This window comes from Diabrotica virgifera, chromosome 7, assembly GCF_917563875.1.
Source record: "Diabrotica virgifera virgifera chromosome 7, PGI_DIABVI_V3a".
NCBI lineage: Eukaryota > Metazoa > Arthropoda > Insecta > Coleoptera > Chrysomelidae > Diabrotica > Diabrotica virgifera.
In genome coordinates this window covers 74,352,693-74,373,137 of record NC_065449.1, presented here as the reverse complement: position 1 = coordinate 74,373,137, position 20,445 = coordinate 74,352,693, and positions in this window count along the sequence as shown.

Here is a 20,445-nt window from a genome sequence, read left to right as displayed (position 1 = left end):
GATTCACAAGCAAAAGATACATATAATCCTAAATTTTCACTTTTCTATCTTTAACCGTTATTTTTTTAAAAAAGTTTCGTGGTTTAACATCTATATATATAAAATTCTAATTCGCAGGCTTTGTTACCGTACTCCTCCGAAACCGCTTGACCGATTTTCATGAAATTTGGCAGGTGGACTCGACCGGACAGGGAGTAGGTTGTTATCTATATTTCATAGCCGTACGTTATAAGGGGGCTTTGCCCCCCCTAAAATTTTTTTTTATTTTTCGACAAACCAATTTTTCTTAATTGTATATGATTCACAAGCAAAAGATACATATAATCCTAAATTTTCACTTTTCTATCTTTAACGGTTATTTTTTTAAAAAAATTTCGTGGTTTAACATCTATATATATAAAATTCTAATTCGCAGGCTTTGTTACCGTACTCCTCCGAAACCGCTTGACCGATTTTCATGAAATTTGGCAGGTGGACTCGACCGGACAGGGAGTAGGTTGTTATCTATATTTCATAGCCGTACGTTATAAGGGGGCTTTGCCCCCCCTAAAATTTTTTTTTATTTTTCGACAAACCAATTTTTCTTAATTGTATATGATTCACAAGCAAAAGATACATATAATCCTAAATTTTCACTTTTCTATCTTTAACGGTTATTTTTTTTAAAAAATTTCGTGGTTTAACATCTATATATATAAAATTCTAATTCGCAGGCTTTGTTAGCGTACTTCTCCGAAACCGCTTGACCGATTTTCATGAAATTTGGCAGGTGGACTCGACCGGACAGGGAGTAGGTTGTTATCTATATTTCATAGCCGTACGTTATAAGGGGGCTTTGCCCCCCCTAAATTTTTTTTTTATTTTTCGACAAACCAATTTTTCTTAATTGTATATGATTCACAAGCAAAAGATACATATAATCCTAAATTTTCACTTTTCTATCTTTAACCGTTATTTTTTTAAAAAAATTTCGTGGTTTAACATCTATATATATAAAATTCTAATTCGCAGGCTTTGTCACCGTACTCCTCCGAAACCGCTTGACCGATTTTCATGAAATTTGGCAGGTGGACTCGACCGGACAGGGAGTAGGTTGTTATCTATATTTCATAGCCGTACGTTATAAGGGGGCTTTGCCCCCCCTAAAATTTTTTTTTATTTTTCGACAAACCAATTTTTCTTAATTGTATATGATTCACAAGCAAAAGATACATATAATCCTAAATTTTCACTTTTCTATCTTTAACCGTTATTTTTTTAAAAAAATTTCGTGGTTTAACATCTATATATATAAAATTCTAATTCGCAGGCTTTGTTACCGTACTCCTCCGAAACCGCTTGACCGATTTTCATGAAATTTGGCAGGTGGACTCGACCGGACAGGGAGTAGGTTGTTATCCATATTTCATAGCCGTACGTCATAAGGGGGCTTTGCCCCCCCTAATTTTTTTTTTTATTTTTCGACAAACCGATTTTTCTTAATTGTATATGATTCAGAAGCAAAAGATACATACAATCCTAAATTTTCACTTTTCTATCTTTAACCGTTATTTTTTTAAAAAAATTTCGTGGTTTAACATCTATATATATATAAAATTCTAATTCGCAGGCTTTGTTACCGTACTCCTCCGAAACCGCTTGACCGATTTTCATGAAATTTGGCAGGTGGACTCGACCGGACAGGGAGTAGGTTGTTATCTATATTTCATAGCCGTACGTCATAAGGGGGCTTTGCACCCCCTAAATTTTTTTTTTATTTTTCGACAAACCGATTTTTCTTAATTGTATATGATTCAGAAGCAAAAGATACATACAATCCTAAATTTTCACTTTTCTATCTTTAACCGTTATTTTTTTTAAAAAATTTCGTGGTTTAACATCTATATATATAAAATTCTAATTCGCAGGCTTTGTTACCGTACTCCTCCGAAACCGCTTGACCGATTTTCATGAAATTTGGCAGGTGGACTCGACCGGACAGGGAGTAGGTTGTTATCTATATTTCATAGCCGTAAGTCATAAGGGGGCTTTGCCCCCCCTAAATTTTTTTTTTATTTTTCGACAAACCGATTTTTCTTAATTGTATATGATTCAGAAGCAAAAGATACATACAATCCTAAATTTTCACTTTTCTATCTTTAACCGTTATTTTTTTAAAAAAATTTCGTGGTTTAACATCTATATATATAAAATTCTAATTCGCAGGCTTTGTTACCGTACTCCTCCGAAACCGCTTGACCGATTTTCATGAAATTTGGCAGGTGGACTCGACCGGACAGGGAGTAGGTTGTTATCTATATTTCATAGCCGTACGTCATAAGGGGGCTTTGCCCCCCCTAAATTTTTTTTTTTATTTTTCGACAAACCGATTTTTCTTAATTGTATATGATTCAGAAGCAAAAGATACATACAATCCTAAATTTTCACTTTTCTATCTTTAACCGTTATTTTTTTAAAAAAATTTCGTGGTTTAACATCTATATATATAAAATTCTAATTCGCAGGCTTTGTTACCGTACTCCTCCGAAACCGCTTGACCGATTTTCATGAAATTTGGCAGGTGGACTCGACCGGACAGGTAGTAGGTTGTTATCTATATTTCATAGCCGTACGTCATAAGGGGGCTTTGCCCCCCCTAATTTTTTTTTTATTTTTCGACACACCGATTTTTCTTAATTGTATATGATTCAGAAGCAAAAGATACATACAATCCTAAATTTTCACTTTTCTATCTTTAACCGTTATTTTTTTAAAAAAATTTCGTGGTTTAACATCTATATATATAAAATTCTAATTCGCAGGCTTTGTTACCGTACTCCTCCGAAACCGCTTGACCGATTTTCATGAAATTTGGCAGGTGGACTCGACCGGACAGGTAGTAGGTTGTTATCTATATTTCATAGCCGTACGTCATAAGGGGGCTTTGCCCCCCCTAAATTTTTTTTTTATTTTTCGACAAACCGATTTTTCTTAATTGTATATGATTCAGAAGCAAAAGATACATACAATCCTAAATTTTCACTTTTCTATCTTTAACCGTTATTTTTTTAAAAAAATTTCGTGGTTTAACATCTATATATTATATAAAATTCTAATTCGCAGGCTTTGTTACCGTACTCCTCCGAAACCGCTTGACCGATTTTCATGAAATTTGGCAGGTGGACTCGACCGGACAGGGAGTAGGTTGTTATCTATATTTCATAGCCGTACGTCATAAGGGGGCTTTGCCCCCCCTAAATTTTTTTTTTATTTTTCGACAAACCGATTTTTCTTAATTGTATATGATTCAGAAGCAAAAGATACATACAATCCTAAATTTTCACTTTTCTATCTTTAACCGTTATTTTTTTAAAAAAATTTCGTGGTTTAACATCTATATATTATATAAAATTCTAATTCGCAGGCTTTGTTACCGTACTCCTCCGAAACCGCTTGACCGATTTTCATGAAATTTGGCAGGTGGACTCGACCGGACAGGGAGTAGGTTGTTATCTATATTTCATAGCCGTACGTCATAAGGGGGCTTTGCCCCCCCTAAATTTTTTTTTTATTTTTCGACAAACCGATTTTTCTTAATTGTATATGATTCAGAAGCAAAAGATACATACAATCCTAAATTTTCACTTTTCTATCTTTAACCGTTATTTTTTTAAAAAAATTTCGTGGTTTAACATCTATATATATAAAATTCTAATTCGCAGGCTTTGTTACCGTACTCCTCCGAAACCGCTTGACCGATTTTCATGAAATTTGGCAGGTGGACTCGACCGGACAGGGAGTAGGTTGTTATCTATATTTCATAGCCGTACGTCATAAGGGGGCTTTGCCCCCCCTAAATTTTTTTTTTATTTTTCGACAAACCGATTTTTTTAATTGTATATGATTCAGAAGCAAAAGATACATACAATCCTAAATTTTCACTTTTCTATCTTTAACCGTTATTTTTTTAAAAAAATTTCGTGGTTTAACATCTATATATATAAAATTCTAATTCACAGGCTTTGTTACCGTACTCCTCCGAAACCGCTTGACCGATTTTCATGAAATTTGGCAGGTGGACTCGACCGGACAGGGAGTAGGTTGTTATCTATATTTCATAGCCGTACGTCATAAGGGGGCTTTGCACCCCCTAAATTTTTTTTTTATTTTTCGACAAACCGATTTTTCTTAATTGTATATGATTCAGAAGCAAAAGATACATACAATCCTAAATTTTCACTTTTCTATCTTTAACCGTTATTTTTTTAAAAAAATTTCGTGGTTTAACATCTATATATATAAAATTCTAATTCGCAGGCTTTGTTACCGTACTCCTCCGAAACCGCTTGACCGATTTTCATGAAATTTGGCAGGTGGACTCGACCGGACAGGGAGTAGGTTGTTATCTATATTTCATAGCCGTAAGTCATAAGGGGGCTTTGCCCCCCCTAAATTTTTTTTTTATTTTTCGACAAACCGATTTTTCTTAATTGTATATGATTCAGAAGCAAAAGATACATACAATCCTAAATTTTCACTTTTCTATCTTTAACCGTTATTTTTTTAAAAAAATTTCGTGGTTTAACATCTATATATATAAAATTCTAATTCGCAGGCTTTGTTACCGTACTCCTCCGAAACCGCTTGACCGATTTTCATGAAATTTGGCAGGTGGACTCGACCGGACAGGGAGTAGGTTGTTATCTATATTTCATAGCCGTACGTCATAAGGGGGCTTTGCCCCCCCTAAATTTTTTTTTTTATTTTTCGACAAACCGATTTTTCTTAATTGTATATGATTCAGAAGCAAAAGATACATACAATCCTAAATTTTCACTTTTCTATCTTTAACCGTTATTTTTTTAAAAAAATTTCGTGGTTTAACATCTATATATATAAAATTCTAATTCGCAGGCTTTGTTACCGTACTCCTCCGAAACCGCTTGACCGATTTTCATGAAATTTGGCAGGTGGACTCGACCGGACAGGTAGTAGGTTGTTATCTATATTTCATAGCCGTACGTCATAAGGGGGCTTTGCCCCCCCTAATTTTTTTTTTATTTTTCGACACACCGATTTTTCTTAATTGTATATGATTCAGAAGCAAAAGATACATACAATCCTAAATTTTCACTTTTCTATCTTTAACCGTTATTTTTTTAAAAAAATTTCGTGGTTTAACATCTATATATTATATAAAATTCTAATTCGCAGGCTTTGTTACCGTACTCCTCCGAAACCGCTTGACCGATTTTCATGAAATTTGGCAGGTGGACTCGACCGGACAGGGAGTAGGTTGTTATCTATATTTCATAGCCGTACGTCATAAGGGGGCTTTGCCCCCCCTAAATTTTTTTTTTATTTTTCGACAAACCGATTTTTCTTAATTGTATATGATTCAGAAGCAAAAGATACATACAATCCTAAATTTTCACTTTTCTATCTTTAACCGTTATTTTTTTAAAAAAATTCCGTGGTTTAACATCTATATATTATATAAAATTCTAATTCGCAGGCTTTGTTACCGTACTCCTCCGAAACCGCTTGACCGATTTTCATGAAATTTGGCAGGTGGACTCGACCGGACAGGGAGTAGGTTGTTATCTATATTTCATAGCCGTACGTCATAAGGGGGCTTTGCCCCCCCTAAATTTTTTTTTTATTTTTCGACAAACCGATTTTTCTTAATTGTATATGATTCAGAAGCAAAAGATACATACAATCCTAAATTTTCACTTTTCTATCTTTAACCGTTATTTTTTTAAAAAAATTTCGTGGTTTAACATCTATATATATAAAATTCTAATTCGCAGGCTTTGTTACCGTACTCCTCCGAAACCGCTTGACCGATTTTCATGAAATTTGGCAGGTGGACTCGACCGGACAGGGAGTAGGTTGTTATCTATATTTCATAGCCGTACGTCATAAGGGGGCTTTGCCCCCCCTAAATTTTTTTTTTATTTTTCGACAAACCGATTTTTTTTAATTGTATATGATTCAGAAGCAAAAGATACATACAATCCTAAATTTTCACTTTTCTATCTTTAACCGTTATTTTTTTAAAAAAATTTCGTGGTTTAACATCTATATATATAAAATTCTAATTCACAGGCTTTGTTACCGTACTCCTCCGAAACCGCTTGACCGATTTTCATGAAATTTGGCAGGTGGACTCCTTGCTTAACTGCGAAAAAACGGCGTATAAATCGTCTGTCTAGCTCAATTAGTTTCCGAGATAGCAAAACGAGGCCGTAGGATAACACGAGAGCACTAGAGACAACACTAAGCACACGAAACGAATGAGCGAAAATTGTACTAAAATCCGTGAAAATATAAAGTTTTTAACTTTACGATTACTATTTTTAATGTACAAAAAATATTTTAAAATTTTGCCGAAGGACCAGATCTCTGGTATAACAATCAAATTTTGGCGGAGGCGCAAATCTGGAATAATCGAAATTTTGGCGGATGCTTTTGGTGGAGGTTTGTAGTTGCCAAATTTAGTCGCGTGTTGGCTGCTGTACGATACGTGACGATACGATATCTGAAAGTTATGACGATTTGTCTTTTGTAATAAATGCAAGTTTATTTTATCTTATATTAAAGAAAAAAAGAAACACAGATATTGGATACATCCCATCATAAAGGAATGAAATTATAAGGAATTTTGTTACACATTATATAACGAAATTAATATAATAAAGGCCCAGAAAAGTTTTTTAATTTTACAAGAATGTCTAAAAAATATTTTCAGGTGTTATTAGTAAGTATAAAAGAGCCGTTTTCAAGAAATAACACCATTATGAGGGAAAGCATATCACCTAAGAAAAACTATTTATAACGCTAAGAGGCTGTCCATTCAATGGTACGCCACTGAGCAAATACAGGTGTTAAATTGATGCCCCTCTATTATACCCAATTTATTGGGAAATAGTGATGTTTCACAAATTATTATTAACAAAAAAATTATTCGAATTAAAGGCACAGTATTTATCGAGAAAGACGAAAACCAGAATATACAAAACCGTAATAAGAGCAACAGTCACCTGCCGGATGTGAGACATGGGTGCTAAATTAAACAGAAGGAGAAATGATAAAGAGTTGAGAATGGAACGTACTGAGAGCTATTTTCAGGGAAAATAATACAGATACGGAAGACGGCTGGCATAGAAGCAGCAATCAAGAATTAAGGATGCATTACAAGGAACCAAGTATAACAAGATAAACAAAGTCATAAAGAATCAGATGGGCAGGTCATTTTGAGGGGATGGATAAGAAAAGAATGCCAAAGATGGTACTGCTAAGAAGACCAGTTGGGACTAGGGACGAGGTAGACTAGGACTGCAAAAAAGTTTCAGGAATATAATAGTATCGATGAAAATTACACACTGGAAAGGAAAGGCGAAAAATAGGATATAGTGGAGAACTAGAGAACTGGAGAACTATTTTACATACCTAGACATCAAATAAAATTATATATAAGTTATTAGTATAAACTGTATTGTGTAAAATTTGAAAAAAAAAGTATTTTTAGTAGATTACTTTTTTCCAGATAGAAATATTGTACCTAATTAAGTTGCTCTTTAAGCTATAAAATAAAAAATTAAAAATAAAATGAGTCCCATATAAAAATAATTTGATATGGGAGTAAAAAATTCAAGGCAAAATATAGTTCAAGTCTGTAATTTCCATCATTAAACAAGCTTTGGCAACACTCACAACAAAATTCGCTAGAAAACAGCTCAAACGTCTGTGTTATACCACGATACACGCATTTATGATATGCCGTCGAAGTCGTAAAACCGATTGGCGACATTAGGGCGAGATATGGTTTCTAGGATGGGTCGCGGTAACGCCGCTGCAACGAAACTTTTAAGAGCGCCTGGTGTGTGTCACTGCATCAAAGTATAGTAAGGGATGCGTCGCTTTCGACATTTTAGCGGGGGTTCAGTCGACGTACGCCGTTCCGTCTGTGTTAGCGCATACTCCCTACTGAATTTCGAACATAATGGTACTATTTTTTTTGTCTCTAGCGCCGTCCGTTTCCGAAATAGCGAACCGTAAGCAGTAGAAAAATTCTGAGCACAGAAGAAGAACGAGCGGGAAATTTTATAAAATAAAAGTGCAACAGTTTAACTTTTGAACTCAAATTGAACAAAATATGAATTTCACATAATTTGTCCTATTAAATGTACCTTTCCGTCTAATTTTTTTCTAATTTCCGAATATCATATAATTGTCCTATTAAATGTACCTTTTCTTATATACCTACAAATTTTGCATTATTGTGAATAAATATTTAGACATATAATTTTATTTTTAATTCGAGGAATTTGTATTTCAATCAATTGTTATGTCGAGCAATTCATTTTCGAGCAGTTGATTTGAGTAAAATTATGACACATTATCTAATTATGACACACTATCTAAGGTGCAACGAAGTTCACCGGGTCATCTAGTCTATATATATAAAATTCTAATTCGCAGGCTTTGTTACCGTACTCCTCCGAAACCGCTTGACCGATTTTCATGAAATTTGGAAGGTGGACTCGACCGGACAGGGAGTAGGTTGTTATCTATATTTCATAGCCGTACGTTATAAGGGGGCTTTGCCCCCCCCTAAAATTTTTTTTATTTTTCGACAAACCGATTTTTCTTATTTGTATATGATTCACAAGCAAAAGATACATATAATCCTAAATTTTCACTTTTCTATCTTTAACCGTTATTTTTTTAAAAAAATTTCGTGGTTTAACATCTATATATTATATAAAATTCTAATTCGCAGGCTTTGTTACCGTACTCCTCCGAAACCGCTTGACCGATTTTCATGAAATTTGGCAGGTGGACTCGACCGGACAGGGAGTAGGTTGTCATCTATATTTCATAGCCGTACGTTATAAGGGGGCTTTGCCCCCCCCTAAAATTTTTTTTTATTTTTCGACAAACCGATTTTTTTTAATTGTATATGATTCACAAGCAAAAGATACATATAATCCTAAATTTTCACTTTTCTATCTTTAACCGTTATTTTTTTAAAAAAATTTCGTGGTTTAACATCTATATATATAAAATTCTAATTCGCAGGCTTTGTTACCGTACTCCTCCGAAACCGCTTGACCGATTTTCATGAAATTTGGCAGGTGGACTCGACCGGACAGGGAGTAGGTTGTTATCTATATTTCATAGCCGTACGTCATAAGGGGGCTTAGCCCCCCCTAAAATTTTTTTTTATTTTTCGACAAACCGATTTTTCTTAATTGTATATGATTCACAAGCAAAAGATACATATAATCCTAAATTTTCACTTTTCTATCTTTAACCGTTATTTTTTTAAAAAAATTTCGTGGTTTAACATCTATAATATATAAAATTCTAATTCGCAGGCTTTGTTACCGTACTCCTCCGAAACCGCTTGACCGTTTTTCATGAAATTTGGCAGGTGGACTCGACCGGACAGTGAGTAGGTTGTTATCTATATTTCATAGCCGTACGTCATAAGGGGGCTTTGCCCCCCCTAAATTTTTTGTTTATTTTTCGACAAACCGATTTTTCTTAATTGTATATGATTCAGAAGCAAAAGATACATACAATCCTAAATTTTCACTTTTCTATCTTTAACCGTTATTTTTTTAAAAAAATTTCGTGGTTTAACATCTATATATATAAAATTCTAATTCGCAGGCTTTGTTACCATACTCCTCCGAAACCGCTTGACCGATTTTCATGAAATTTGGCAGGTGGACTCGACCGGACAGGGAGTAGGTTGTTATCTATATTTCATAGCCGTACGTCATAAGGGGGCTTAGCCCCCCCTAATATTTTTTTTTTATTTTTCGACAAACCGATTTTTCTTAATTGTATATGATTCACAAGCAAAAGATACATACAATCCTAAATTTTCACTTTTCTATCTTTAACCGTTATTTTTTAAAAAAAATTTCGTGGTTTAACATCTATATATATAAAATTCTAATTCGCAGGCTTTGTTACCGTACTCCTCCGAAACCGCTTGACCGATTTTCATGAAATTTGGCAGGTGGACTCGACCGGACAGGGAGTAGGCTGTTATCTATATTTCATAGCCGTACGTTATAAGGGGGCTTTGCCCCCCCCCTAAATTTTTTTTTATTTTTCGACAAACCGATTTTTCTTATTTGTATATGATTCACAAGCAAAAGATACATATAATCCTAAATTTTCACTTTTCTATCTTTAACCGTTATTTTTTTAAAAAAATTTCGTGGTTTAACATCTATATATATAAAATTCTAATTCGCAGGCTTTGTTACCGTACTCCTCCGAAACCGCTTGACCGATTTTCATGAAATTTGGCAGGTGGACTCGACCGGACAGGGAGTAGGTTGTCATCTATATTTCATAGCCGTACGTTATAAGGGGGCTTTGCCCCCCCCTAAAATTTTTTTTTATTTTTCGACAAACCGATTTTTTTTAATTGTATATGATTCACAAGCAAAAGATACATATAATCCTAAATTTTCACTTTTCTATCTTTAACCGTTATTTTTTTAAAAAAATTTCGTGGTTTAACATCTATATATATAAAATTCTAATTCGCAGGCTTTGTTACCGTACTCCTCCGAAACCGCTTGACCGATTTTCATGAAATTTGGCAGGTGGACTCGACCGGACAGGGAGTAGGTTGTTATCTATATTTCATAGCCGTACGTTATAAGGGGGCTTCGCCCCCCCCCCTAAATTTTTTTTTTATTTTTCGACAAACCGATTTTTTTTAATTGTATATGATTCACAAGCAAAAGATACATATAATCCTAAATTTTCACTTTTCTATCTTTAACCGTTATTTTTTTAAAAAAGTTTCGTGGTTTAACATCTATATCTATATATATAAAATTCTAATTCGCAGGTTTTGTTACCGTACTCCTCCGAAACCGCTTGACCGATTTTCATGAAATTTGGCAGGTGGACTCGACCGGACAGGGAGTAGGTTGTTATCTATATTTCATAGCCGTACGTTATAAGGGGGCTTTGCCCCCCCTAAATTTTTTTTTTATTTTTCGACAAACCGATTTTTCTTAGTTGTATATGATTCAAAAGCAAAAGATACATATAATCCTAAATTTTCACTTTTCTATCTTTAACCGTTATTTTTTTAAAAAAATTTCGTGGTTTAACATCTATATATATAAAATTCTAATTCGCAGGCTTTGTTACCGTACTCCTCCGAAACCGCTTGACCGATTTTCATGAAATTTGGCAGGTGGACTCGACCGGACAGGGAGTAGGTTGTTATCTATATTTCATAGCCGTACGTCATAAGGGGGCTTAGCCCCCCCTAATATTTTTTTTTATTTTTCGACAAACCGATTTTTCTTAATTGTATATGATTCACAAGCAAAAGATACATATAATCCTAAATTTTCACTTTTCTATCTTTAACCGTTATTTTTTTAAAAAAATTTCGTGGTTTAACATCTATATATATAAAATTCTAATTCGCAGGCTTTGTTACCGTACTCCTCCGAAACCGCTTGACCGATTTTTATGAAATTTGGCAGGTGGACTCGACCGGACAGGGAGTAGGTTGTTATCTATATTTCATAGCCGTACGTCATAAGGGGGCTTTGCCCCCCCTAAATTTTTTTTTTATTTTTCGACAAACCGATTTTTCTTAATTGTATATGATTCAGAAGCAAAAGATACATACAATCCTAAATTTTCACTTTTCTATCTTTAACCGTTATTTTTTTAAAAAAATTTCGTGGTTTAACATCTATATATATAAAATTCTAATTCGCAGGCTTTGTTACCGTACTCCTCCGAAACCGCTTGACCGATTTTCATGAAATTTGGCAGGTGGACTCGACCGGACAGGGAGTAGGTTGTTATCTATATTTCATAGCCGTACGTCATAAGGGGGCTTAGCCCCCCCTAATATTTTTTTTTATTTTTCGACAAACCGATTTTTCTTAATTGTATATGATTCACAAGCAAAAGATACATATAATCCTAAATTTTCACTTTTCTATCTTTAACCGTTATTTTTTTAAAAAAATTTCGTGGTTTAACATCTATATATATAAAATTCTAATTCGCAGGCTTTGTTACCGTACTCCTCCGAAACTGCTTGACCGATTTTCATGAAATTTGGCAGGTGGACTCGACCGGACAGGGAGTAGGTTGTTATCTATATTTCATAGCCGTACGTCATAAGGGGGCTTAGCCCCCCCTAATATTTTTTTTTATTTTTCGACAAACCGATTTTTCTTAATTGTATATGATTCAGAAGCAAAAGATACATACAATCCTAAATTTTCACTTTTCTATCTTTAACCGTTATTTTTTTTTAAAAATTTCGTGGTTTAACATCTATATATATATAAAATTCTAATTCGCAGGCTTTGTTACCGTACTCCTCCGAAACCGCTTGACCGATTTTCATGAAATTTGCTGCATTGCGAAAAAAAAACGGTGTATAAATCGTCTCTCTAGCTCAATTAGTTTCCGAGATAGCAAAACTAGGCCCTAGGACAATACGAGAGCACGAGAGACGACACTAAGCACACGAAAAGAACAAGCGAAAATTGTACTAAAATCAGTGAAAATATGAAGTTTTAACTTTACGATTACTATTTTTAATGTACCAAAAAATATTTCAAAATTTTGCCGAAGGACCATATCTCTGGTATAATCATCAAAATTTTGGCGGAGGCGCATATCTGGCATATCTGGTCAATGACCAACAACACCAACAGATAAATAGAGTATTTACGTCTGATTCATTCCTGCGTTTAGCATTCAAGTATGAGCCAAATATTGAATATTATACTCATTCAAAAGTGACAATTGGTGCTATGGATAAAGAATGCCCTCATTGCCCTCAAATTTGAAAATGAGCCAGCCGGAATGTGTTGCGTGTCAGGAAAGGTGAAACTTCCTGAAATTGAAACACCGCCTGAACCATTAAACGGTATACCAGCTGGTACAGATCCGGTTTCTAATCTGTTCCTGAAGACAATTCCAACATTTAATTCATGTTTCCAAATGTCATCAACGCCATGGAGTTGGATATAATTCTTTTTTGTGGTTCTAGCGACATCTATTGACTTTTTTGAACTTTTTGAAGTTATACTTCTTTAGGCGCGATTTGGAGTGAATTTTTATTTTACTGGGCGAATGCGCACACCGACAGTATGGTATTAGTCGTTATACTATACAGGCTCTGATTGGGTGTTGAAATGATCTGTCAATAATTGTTCAATATGGAGGTTATCGGTAAACAAAAATGTTGTATATTATAATAGTTTTTATTGTCGTGAGGACAGAAATAAAATCAAATTTACAATTGTAGTGACTTTCTAAATAGTTTTGAAAAGCCACAGATACGTAATTCTAAATGTTTCAGTTGTATTGCAATAAAAACTTATCTTCATACCTATTTGGAAAATCTAAAAAAAAAAAATAATGTACTTACCTATTAGTAGGCAATGCTTTAATTTACATAATCTGATTACGAACAAACTTTCTACAAATCTTCATCTAATATATCGTTTTCTCACTCTATATTTTGTTGTATTTTAATATTTTAATTCGACAAAAATCAAACTAATAATTTGATTAAATTCATATAAATAAACACAATGTCAAAAAGTTTATGGTGTAAACGTTCAGTTGGTGTATATTTCCACATGACATATACTTTGTCGCTTTGACTTTCGAGCGGCGGGATCGACGGGAAGCGGGTTCGAGCCCCAATGCAAGTTATTATTTTTTTTATTGTTTTATACATTTTATGATTGTAAGTATATTATTATATAATTTCTCCAGGAAATACGTATTTAATTAAAATTTTTGGCAACAATTATTGTTCGGAAATCATTTCTTTGTGACATTTTTCAATGTGTTTGTGTGTGTTTTATTCTTTTATTTTTTTAATTTTTGGAAAGTAGTAAGTATTAAAATTAGTTTAATATTTAAATTAAATCTTCTTCTTCATGTACCATCTCCTCTAAGAAGGTTGGCAACCATCACGGCAATTCGCACTTTCGATACCGCTGCTCTAAAGAGATCAGCAGAAGTGCAATTAAACCAAGCTCTCAAATTGTTTAACCAGGAGATGCGTCTTATTCCGCGACTCCTTCTACCCTGTATTCTTCCTTGCATTATTAATTGTAACAAGTTATAACGCTCGCCCCTCATAACATGTCAGATATTGTAGTTTTCTGACTTTAACTGTATTTAAAACCTCTTTATCTTTTCCCATTCTTCTCAACACCTAGATGTTCGTGACTCTATCCACCCAACTTATTCTTAATATTCTTCTGTAGGCCCATAACTCGAAAGCTTCTAATCTGTCCGAAACATCCTTCTTTAATGTCCAAGCCTCCAACCCATAGAATAATACGGAGAACACGTAGCATCTCAGAAGTCTTATCTTTAAAGAAATTGTAATGTCCCTGCTAAATTAAATTAAATATAAATAAACAATTTAAAGTATATTGATTTCGTTACAATCATATAATAAAAGTATAACTTCTTACGTGCATAAAAAGTACACTCTTTCTTTTTTTACCTTGCTATGCATACGTACCATAAATATTAATCAGATGGCGCAAAAAATCTCATTTTTGCTTATTCTGGGACTTAGGCACTTTTCATATGAGGCCGAAAATATTGTCATCGAGACAACTCAGTTGCCACAATTATGTATTTACGTATCTAAATATATATTATATTGTATGTTCCCTATGTCCAGCTGAACGATTTACGTACTGTGTACGTGGAATATCATATAATTTGTCATATTAAATGTATCTTTATTATGTACCTACAAACTTTGCATTATTATGAATGAATATTTGGACATATAATTTTCTTTTTTATTCGAGCAATTTGTATTTCAATCAATTTTTATGTCGAACAATTCATTTTCGAGTGGTTGATTTTGAGTAATTGATCTCTAGCAATTGCGTTCAAGCAATTGATCTAGAATCAAAATATGACACATTATCTAATTCTGACACACTATCTAAGGTGCAACGAAGTTCACCGGGTCATCTAGTATGTTATAAAATATTATGTATATAAAATACGTCCACCGACAACAGCCATTTCCTATTTATTAGATTCACTGACAGTAGGTACAAATTTAACCTTATAATTTTTCGGAAACGAATAGAACTTATATTGACTATTTCTAGTTGTATTTCTACAATAAATAAGAATTTAGTAATAGTAGGCAACCAATTATTTAGCCACGTACTAGGGGTAAATAGCATTTAGGTATTTTTGTAAGTTATTATAATTTAAATCTCGAGTAGTTGATAATTAAATTTATTACTAATTAAAATAAAAAAAGATCGTAGAAAAAGTATAGTATTCTACTTGCATGTAATGGCTATTACTCACTCTGATGAATTACGACACTCGCCTACGGCTCGTGTCGCAAACTTCATCATCGTGAGTAATAGCTGTCATTACATGCTCGTTGAATAATATACTATTACTTCATACAATGTTTAACTTTTAATAACATTAACTCAATCTTATTTTTTCTTCTTATTCTTTTTTTTTGCTATGACCTTGACAATCATCCAGCAACCAGAACTAAAATAATTTAGTGCTAAAAATGTTGCTGATGCTATGACACTAGGTGTCGCTCTGTCGAACATGCACGGTTCCAATATATATTACATATCCTTATAATAGGATTTATGCCATATAATAAATAATAAACTCATTGTTATAAAACTGTAGTTTTTAAAAACAATAAATGTCTATCTATCTATCTATCTATCTATCTATACAGGGTCCATAAACTCTTTTGACAAGAGAAGACCGGAGATTCCTCAGACAATTTAACCCAATTCACCTAGTCCGAAAAATCTTCCTAAGGGAGCTACAGCTCTTTGAAGACGGTGCCTTCTAATTAGTTTTTTTTAAATACCTTTAGAACGTTTCTATTTAGACAGAAAAAAACTGGTACGCTTATTTATCTTCCAAAGATAAATCGATTCCATTAATTGCGAATTTCTAGTACCGGTCATAGGCGTCCGTTTTGGGTAGGACAACGGTTATTTTATCGCATATCTTTTGTTCTTTAACTTTTTATCATTTTTGAGACTCGATTTTTAAATAATGTGGTATTCTAGTGCTAAGAGGTACTCTTGCTTTAAGTCGGTAGGATACACCATTTTCAAGAAAAATCGATTTGAAAAGTTTTCGTTTTTTGAATTTGAAAAAAAAAACTTTAGAAAAACGAAAACTGATACGTTAATCTATCTTTCATGCGAATGAATTGATTTTATCAATTTCGAATTTCTAGTACCCCTCATATGCATCCGTTTTGGGTAGGACAACGATTATTTAATCGCGTAACTTTTGTCTTTAATTTTTAATCATTTTTGACACTGTACATATTCGATTTACCAACCTCTCCAAAACCTCCATTGGAACTTTCGCTGATGACACAGCAATATTTGCAACTGAAGAGGATCCAAGAGCTGCAGTATTAAAACTTCAAGAACACCTAGACCAAATTGGACAGTGGTTAAAGAAATGGAAGATAAAAGCTAATGAAACTAAGTCAACACATGTAACTTTCACACTAAGGAAAGACCAATGCCCAAATATTAGCCTTAATCAAGTAAACATACTACAACAGAAAATCGTCAAATACCTGGGGCTTCATCTTGATTCTAAATTAAACTGGAAACAACACATTTTAAAGAAGAAGAAACAAATTGAGTTGAGAGTGAAATTCTCTCAATTGAAACTCTTAATTGAGAACAAACTGGTAATTTATAAAACAGTCATCAAACCTATATGGACGTACGGTATAGAACTATGGAGTTGTGCCAGCAAATCAAACACAAAAATTATCCAAAGAACTCAATCAAAAATTCTACGACCATCGCAAATGCCCCGTGGTACATTTCCAACCAAACCCTTCATACAGACCTAAACATCCCGTTATTCAGCACAGTAATTCAAGAAAGAGCCAACAGACACCACGAGAAATTGGAAGGCCACCCCAACCAATTAATAGTACCATTACTGCAGCCACTAAACAACAGAAGATTGCGAAGATTATGGCCCATAGATCTTCGCTGAAACTGAGGTGAAACCGCTGGGTGATGTACCTCATAACGCCATTTTAGTGTACAATACTACATTGATATAAGTTATTGTACTTGTTATCAAATTAACTCATAGAATATGTAATTCTGATTGTTAATAAATGCTTACAAAAAAAAAAAATTTCACACTAGATTATTAAATTATGAGGTATTCTAGTACTGAAAGCTACTCTTGTTTAAATTCGGTAAAATACACAGTTTTTTTTGAAAAATATTTTCAGATTTTTTATGAAGACAAAAGGTTATGCATAAAATAATCTTTGCCCTACCCAAAACGGACGCCTATGACCGGTACTAGAAATTCCCAGCTATTGGAATCGATTTATATCTGAAAGATAAATAGAAGCCACAAGTAAAAGGTTTTCCTCTAGTTGGCTGTATACCATATAATACAAAAAATAAGTAAAATCCTTTATAAAAGCTATATATTTAAAAATCCTTAAAAAGACCTATATCACAGAACTAGTTTTCGATTGGGTGACCAATCATCATCAGTGCTTACGTGATATAACATGATAACCACCAAAATACAATATTATACAAATATATGGGTAAAAACCCTTTAAAAAGTGATACGTCAAGGAAACATAGATGAAATATGTGAACTTAAACATGGATGTTCAAAATATTCCATGTAATATATGCTCTAGGTACCATCTGAGCTCTAAAGAGCCTAGTACCTAGAGCATATTACGACATGGAGTATTTTGAACATCCATGTTTAAGTTCACATATTTCATCTATGTTTCCTTGACGGATCACTTTTAAAAGGGTTTTTATCCATATATTTTTATAAAATAGTTGGTTTTTAATTCCTGGGTTTGCGGTCTGTTATAAATAAAACACTTGACTTGCTTAGACGTTTCGGCTATTTGCCATTTTCAATAAGCACTTTCAATTAAACATTACACTGTTAACAAACATATTTTACATACATTACACGTAATGTTTTAAACAATTTTTATAAAATTGTATTTTGGTGGTTATCATGTTAGATCATGTAAGCACTGATGATGATTGGTCATCCAATCGAAAACTACTTCTGGGATGTAGCCGTTTTTAGGGATTTTTTAATATATACCTTTTATAAATGATTTTATTCGTTTTTTTTATAAATAGAAGCGTTTTAGAGATATGTATTTAAAGAAAACTAATTACAGGACTCCATCTTCAAAGAGCTCTAGCTACCTTATGAAGCATTTTCGGACTAGGTGAATTAGGTTAAAATGGGTAATATGCATAAAACGTAGTACCACTTAGTACCTGCTAGTGCCTCAAGTATGTACTACGTTCTTGAAAACTTTACTACACTTACACACATTTACTTTCCTCCGTAGCATTTGCTACTATTTACCAGATACATAGAAGAATGTACTGCGCTTATGAAGTATTTGCTAGTTTAGTGTTTGCCTATTTGCTTCAGTTTAAGTGAAGTTGGTGGATGGACGACTTCAGCGATGATTATTAATTTTTGGGGTCATTCTTTTATCAAATAAAATTTAATAATTCTCAAGAAGATTAACAAATAACAATTGTTCATTTTTATCCTCGCGTAACTCTTTTGTCGCTTCGGAACCTAAGTCACTCATTTTTACTGATCTTTACAATTCTAATAATAAGGTATGGTATGTTTAATAGTAAATGGTTGAGTTCAATTAGTTACTACTATAAACATCCTGGATTAACCTATAATAGTATAAAAGACCCGGTTTCAGGTAAAATTTATTTCAGGCCTTATTATGGGAGTACCGTCTATTCAGTGTTAATTGCAAAAAACCAACTCTGTCTTACTCGATGGCTTATCGCTTCGGGTGGGTCTTAACAATGGGCCAGGTCAAATAAATTTAATAATATTTACGACCGCACTAATTGAACTCGAACCATTTACTGAAGAACAAACCATACGTAAAAATGTGAATTCACAAATCACAAGCACATGGAAAACTAGTTCAATCACGATTGGTGTAATACAGACACGGCTGGAGCTACGCTTTTTAGTAGATACTTCAGGTCAGCAGTAGGTACTTCTGTTGTATTGTATGTCCTTCTCAACAAAAGCACCTACTTTTGTGTAAAAGAAAATGCTACAAAGTAGATACTATTTGCTGAAGCAATAGCATCTACTACGTTTTATGCATTCCACCCATTGTCTTGCATTTATCTAAAGAATCACCGGTTTTCGTTTGTCGAATAAATTTCTGGACACTCTTTATATATCCATAATAAACATGCCAGAACTAAAAATTATTTTCAACAATACTCTAACATTCTGTGCAAAAGACATTTAACTGTGTGGTTAAAACCTGTACTTGTAAAATTTTCAGGTGTAAAGGCTTTAGCACATAGACAATCTCCTTCTTTGTGTGCCGTGCTTGTTTTCAAGCGTAGGCTATCGTGTTTACTAACAAGCTGATGAAATGTTTCTCGGTCGGCAGCTATATGAAACAATTCCTCGACCGTTCGACCTGTTCATTGTCTAATGTTACGCAGCCAGGACAATTGTTTTCTTCCAACCCAGAGCTTTCCATAGATTTTACCCTGAATGATCAACCGGAGTAGGCGATTGGGTCCTATTTAGCTCCTAGTCGCCTAGTCCTATTTAGAGTAGGCGAATATATGAGCGAAGTATTGAACCTTTTTCATTTTTATGACGTTGATCTCGCTCTTTGTGCATGGTCTCCAGCACAGGTTCGTTGGATGTGTGTGCTGTACACGGGATTCTGAGCATGCGACGGTAACACCACAACTCGAACACTTCTAATTTGTTGAGATTCTTCACTTTTGTCAGTGGCGGCTCGTCAGGGTCGGCAGGGTCGGCAGTGCGGACCCACACATTTATGGACACATTATAGATTTTTTAAATATTTAATTTAATCGGAGTTGATGATTTTCGTTTCTGTGAAATAATTAATATATCTGTGAGATAATACAGACTAAATTTTATTCATTGTTTTTAAAAGAATTCGATCCCGATACGTTAGTTAAGTGATCCCTGTGCGCTGTGCGTAAGAGACTTTTCAAATTAGTGATTAGCCATGCACCCGCACCCGATTGCGATTGTGTGAATTCTTATTATAAAGCCCGGCTCGGCATGCCGTCCCCAGATCAAAGATTTGCTTATAGTAAGAAGCTATGGAATATTAGCCGATAGGCAACCAATTATACATTCCCCGTATTTATTTGAATGGCAAGTACGGCAGCGGGTACCTCTGCCGAGCGGTGATCTGCAAACGGCAGAAAGGCACGTACGTAGCCACGTATTGCCTTGCTAGCGCGCCCGGGATAAAATTATGAAATAGGTAAGTAGTTTTACGTCGTTTAATTATTATTGATATTGTAATTCTTT